Source organism: Echinops telfairi, unplaced genomic scaffold (assembly GCF_000313985.2).
Source record: "Echinops telfairi isolate 266 unplaced genomic scaffold, ASM31398v2 ScPeMD7_7475;HRSCAF=8513, whole genome shotgun sequence".
NCBI classification, from domain to species: Eukaryota; Metazoa; Chordata; class Mammalia; order Afrosoricida; family Tenrecidae; genus Echinops; species Echinops telfairi.
The window spans coordinates 11370879-11377073 of NW_022111379.1; positions in this window are offsets into that span (position 1 = coordinate 11370879).

A 6195-nucleotide genomic window follows, 5' to 3' on the forward strand; every position below is an offset into this window, starting at 1 on the left:
CGGGGAAGCCAGCTCCTCTGTCACTTGGCAGGGCTTCACCCTTCGGCCTGTTTTCTGTGACAGTGAAAGGCCGGAGTCTCATCAGCATTCACTCCGTGCCAGTGCGACAGACTCCAGGAGCCAAGAAGGCTCCTGACAGGAGAGTAGAGTGTGAGTGGAGAGAGCAGAGGGGGCTGCCTGTAGGGCTACCCCCTTGCCCGTGGGACCTGACCAGTGCAGCTTCTGTGCGCCAGCCCAGAAGGCTCCTGACAGGAGAGTAGAGTGTGAGTGGGGAGAGCAGAGGGGGCTGCCTGTAGGGCTACCCCCTTGCCCGTGGGACCTGACCAGTGCAGCTTCTGTGCGCCAGCCCAGCCAGTTCCCAGGCACCAGCAAGTGCAGGGTGGGGGTGGGGGCCTACCTGTGGGCCTCCTTCGCCGAAAGAGGCTTCTGAACAGACTTGTCGTGTTTCATTACCCCCACCCCCAAAGCCCTCCACCTTTGAGTAGGAAAGAAGCCAGCCACTGCCACTCCACAGGGGCCGGCCTCCCCCCATCTCCCCAACCAAGGAGGCAACGTAGACGGGCTGTGGGACTAGGCAATTGCATGGCCACCAGCTGCCACTTTCCTCTGCCCCCCCTTCCCCCATTTTCTTGGCGAATAGTCTGCCCTCCAGCCTACCTTCTCATTCCCACCTATTCCTGGGAGCCACGCAGCAGAGCTGGCCACACCTCCCTCCATACACAAGTGCGCGTGGACGCACGCAGGTTTCCACTGATTGGCCAAAGCGGGCTGTGTGTGACAGCCTATGCACCGTCTGCAAACAGATCTTCTCAGTGGGCAGTGCCTGTTCAGAGGTAGCGTCTCCCACAAATAACGGTAATGCTATGTAACATCCCTGTGTGAATTTATTATTGTTATTTCTACCTCTGCGGGCAACCAGCCCCATAGTCCTAAAACCCACCACCATCAAGTGGGCACCATCTCAGCGACCGCTTAGGGCAGAGTGGAACCTTCCCGTGGCGTTTCCAAAGCTGTAAATCTTTGTAGAAGCTGACTGCCTCGTCTTTCTCCCATGGAGAAAGTGCCGAGTTCAAACCACCCACCTTGCAGCTAGTAGCCGAACGCTTAACCACCGATTCCGAGAGGTGGCCCAATATCAGACACGAGGAAACACTGCTAGGAACGATAACAGGAGATACCTTGACCAAGAATCAAATCATCGCATTGGTCAGAAAATCCCCCAAGATGTTCACAAAATTCTCATCAAAACCTTAGAGAGTGGTTTGGGGGGTGTCTTGAAATACACACAATGGTTCTCAATGTCACTTAGAAGGGTGAATAGGTGAACAATACTGAGATTATTTTAAATCGAGGGCACATTTCAGCATAAAATGAAGATATGATTCATAAAGTCGTGCTGTAGGGATGAGAGAGAACCACGTCAGTGCCTTAGCAGTTCAAAACCCAAACCTGAGGCCTATATGAAACCGTGATTGATGCTAAGACATCACTATGTTCTGAGAGGAAAAAAAACACTGCCTTCTAGTCAAGGCTGACGCGTAGCGGCCCCTGTGGGTTTCAGAGACTCACTGCTGACGGGAGTAGAAAGCCCAATCTTTCTCCCTCGGAGCTGCTGGTGGTTTCGAACTGCCGACCTACCAGGCCCATCACAGCCCAACGTGTAACCACTACAGCACCAGGGCTCGAGAAAAGCTGGGCTTTAGGCACAAACTCTGGGCCAATTGGTTAACTAGCTGGAAAATACTCCAGACGCTGGACACCAGAACAAACAGATGAAACAAACTCTTCCATCGGCACAAAGGCGGGGAGCGAGCGAAGATTCCCTGGGAATGTGAGGACGCCAAGTCAATCCCTGACCTCTTGTTGGAAAGAGACTTTCTAAGCCACAAAGCAATAGAAGACATCTGAGAGGGAAAGATCAATAGAGTTGCCTGCAGAGGGATGGTAAACCTGTGTCCACGGAACACAGCAGAAGCAAAATGGGAAAGTAAATAACCAGCTAGGAAAAACACGACGACCGTAACAGACATGGGGTTAAAATCCTTCGTTTGCAAGAGCTGTTCGTGTTCAGGAAAGCATGAAACCCCAGTTGAGGGCAACTCAGAAGACAAATGTTTAGCCCCTCTCAAATAAGAGGCCCGAGAGACCCACGTGGCCTGTCGGAAGAGCACCACCGCGAGGCTTCCGGTTACAAAAGCAATCCATGTTCGTGGAAGGAAATTAGGAAGAGAGAAGCCACTCAGGCACCATCCAGAAATGACCAGCCTCATAGCCTCGTGGTCCCTGTAGAATTTGCTTATATCGCCTTTTTCTTTTTGCATTAGGATCACATTGGTAGAATCCCATTTTCTGTCGATTAAACGAACACAGCTCCTTTTAAAGCTCCTAAGTTCTGCATTCTGTAACAGGGTCCCGGGCTCTGCCAGTGTTAAGATTGGAACGGGTGGGAACGACCTTGATTCACCCTGCCCCTTTGCTGGGGCCATAGCTGAGCTGCAGGCTGCCCTCTTCAGAACAAAGGTGGTCCAGCTGACAGCAGCGACGAGATTAGGTAGGAAACTTGGGGGCCAGTGACAGAGAGGGACAACTCAGAGGAGGAGGGTGAGATTGATGAACAACACATGTCATCTATGTCACCACATTGTCTGAAGGCAACTTTAAAAGTCTTGCAATAAAATCATGGAAACTTTGATTATACAGAAATAGCAGAGCATGAAGCTACTGCGTCCTGCCATATCCTCCCTTTAGGTCAGAGAAGTGGTGTTTCCACCCTCTAACCCTTCCCCCCAAATCCCTTGCTCTTTGATGTCCGTCCCATCAGCATGGCGGGGTTGGGCACCCTCAGGGAACTCAGATTGTGGTCCTTATCCATGTTCTTTGAGTTTGGGGAATAAAAGCAAGCCTGGAGGGGTTCGGATCAGAGATGTAGGATGGATGGGGTCAGGTTTCCCAGGGAAATTCTCATAGGACTTTCCCCGTGAAGTGCTTGAAGAATGGGCAGGTGCATTGCCGTGATGGGGGGAAAAAATTCTTGGTGCAACTTTGCTGGGCTTTTACTCACCAGCACAGCTTTCAATTTTCTTAGGACTTCTTCCTAATAAGTCCGTGTGCTCGTCCTGTGTCCTTGGAGAAAAATCTATCCAGATGACTCCTTTGGAGATCCAAAAAATCAATGCCATCACCTCCTGAGCTGAACTCTCTGCCTTGAGTTTAACAGGCCCCGCAGATCCCCCTGAAGCTCCTGTGTTGCTTGCTTGGATCTTTGTTTTGGGAAGGCACCCTAACCAGACTCAGACCAGTGTGATCCTGGGAAACCTGCTTCCGCTGTCCACTGAGCACGGAGACAGTTGATTTGAGGTTGGCTCATGCATGTGCGCTCCGGGACTCCAGTAGCAGTGATCTGGGCATACTTGAAGGTCAGCAGTTCAAAACTACCAGTCGCTCCACGTAAAGACAGGGCTTTCTACTCCCATAAATCGTTACAGTTTGGGAAATTCACAGGGTTGTTGAGTCCGCAGGGATTAGCTGGCAGTGAGTCTGTCCAGTGCACATACATTTAGGAACTTGAATCGGTTTTGCCGTGTACAAAGAGCCCCCTGCTAGCAGAAAGGTTGGCAGTTCGCAACCACCAGCTGCTTGAGGGAGATGTGGGAGACTGCTTTTGCAAGGATTGACAGCCTTAGAAACCAGGCGGGACAGTTCTGCCCTGTTGGGTTAGAACAGCCTTGATGGCAGTGGGTTTGGTTTGGGCAGTGGGCTGCATTGTGTATTCTCAGTAACCACAACTCAACAAGTCAGGTCTCAAGAAACAGGTAGCTCTAGTTAACAAGCCCACGTGGGTATTTGCCCTCTCTTTTCATAAGTAAGAAATTATCCAGGGATTGTTACGTATGTATATATGCATACATTTGCTCAACCAATATTCTGACTTCAAATCCCTGTCTCTTGAGGGTCAGCAAAATGCTGGAAGCTGCTCGTAGTGGCTGCTCCAGTTTCCACATGTCTTCTGGCTGACCACCTCCCACCTGACCAAGGTGATGCAGACATCAGAGGTGCCCGTGCTCCAGCCCCCTGAGTTCAAGCCTCTCCCTTCCATCTTGTAACAGGGTTGGAGAGGGGCATGATGAGCTGACAGGCAGGGTCTGCAGTGGGACATGGGGGTGTGGACAGAGGGGCTGGTAGCACCCTCAGACTCTGTGTGCGCTGGCTTATGAGTGGTCCCTGTGCCAAGAAATAGCCCCTTCCTTCCTCAACCAGGGGCTTGGCCAGGACCCCTGCCCTTCCAAAGCTTGTTTTAAAATTGACATATCACTCTTATACAACTCAATGGTCTGAGTATTTATGAAAACAGAGTTGCACAATCATCACCACAATTAATTTCAGAACATTTTCTTTTGGGGAATCAGCATCATCAGCTCCCCATTTCCCCCAGCCTCCCTCCCGCTGTTCCACAAATCTTGCTGCCCACCTTGAAGACGCATCCCTGGCTCCCGCAGCTACCACACGAAACCATGGGCATAGTCAGTGCTCTGGCCGGGTCATTAAAACTACTTCTGTGGAAACATTTTAATTGAATTAGATGGTTTTCTGATTGTAATAACTGTTCATTAATTGAGTGAGCCGGCGTCCTTGGGTCTAGCTGGCTTCTCTTGGTTTAATTAGGAGGACAGTTTGAAGGTACTGCTTTTTTGCCACCAGTCTGTGGTTGAAGTTTGTCTCTTGTGCTAATAAAGCGATTGGGGGAGAGCAGGGTGCAGATGAGTTGTAATATCTGAGATGTCATCGCTGGCTTCACACACAGAGCCCAGGGCTCTCCTGACTCAGCTTAACGAGGATTCTCTGGCTCTTTGGGGAACAGAAAGCAGTTCTGAGTCCTGAAAAGACCTCAATCTCCCATGAGAAGTAGTCACCTGGGGCTCAGAGATGCAGGGCAGATGCGAACCTGCTGATTCCCGTGGGTGGGGGCCACTGCTCTGAACCCCCTAGCCTGCGAGGCAGGTGGTCTAGGGGGTGAACCGAGACCTTGGAAACCGCTTGTCCACCCTGGCTACGGCAGTCAGCACAGAGCAGAATGGCTGAGAGAGCCCGTGCACATCTCCGTGTAAAGATGTGGAGGCTGCAACCCAGAGAGGCAAGGGACCTGCTCAAGACCACACGGGATGGCCCTGGGGCACTACCACCTGCAGCCCAGAGTGCCTCCCACTCATAACACATCCTGTCTTGGCCAGCCACCAGTGACACCAGCCAGGCGCTGGGCTAGGTCAGCAGAAATAGGTCCACCGTGGCCCTTGCCCCTCCAGAAGTTTGTACAATAGTGGCAGTGGCCATTGTGGAAGCAGGGTGACACCCCGCGCATCCACACCCAGCGGAGGAAGGTAGTGTGAGGGAGGGGCTAGTCCTGGTTCTGATGTGTGGGGAGCACGGGCAATCTGGGGAGCATCCAAGAGGAGGCGCCCCTGCACTGGGTTTTGAAAGGTAATAGGCACTCAGCAAGTGGACAGTTTGGAGAGGGCATTCCAAAGGCAGGCTCCTGGGGGAGTGTTCTGGGAAGCGGGTGGAAGGCAGAAAGCCAGGCTGGGGCTGTGGTCCAGGAGGAGGCAACACCTGGGTCTCTGGGGTGGCTCAGGAGACCCAGGAGAGCCTCAGCAGGGTCAGGATGAGCTCTAGATTGCAGTGGGAAAGACCCCTCAGGTGGTTGGGGTGGAGGAAACTGCCAGAGAGACCTAGGGCACAGAGACCAGAGGGGAGAGCTGGCGCTCCGTCAGCTCAGCTCCGAGCCTGGAGGTGCTGTGTGGTTCAAATCCACCAGCCCCTCCATGGGAGCAAGATGAGGCTGGCTGCTTCCATAAAGATTCCGTGGCCATCTAACTGGGAAGCAACAAAACCCACATGGAAGAAGCACATCAGCCTGTGTGATCACGAGGTGTTGACAGGATCAGGCATCAGGAGACCCAAAGCAATCATACAGATGTGAACGAGGGGGGTCAGAGTGGAGAACCAAAGCCCATCTGTAGACAATTGGCCATCCCCTCACAGAAGGGTCTCAAGGAAGAGACGAGCCAGCCAGGAGCAGTATAGCACCGATGAAACAAAACATTCCTCTAGTTCAGTGGTTCTCAACCTTCCTAATGCCGTGACCCTTTAATCCAGTTCCTCGTGTTGTGGTGACCTCCCAACCAAAAAATTATTTTCGTT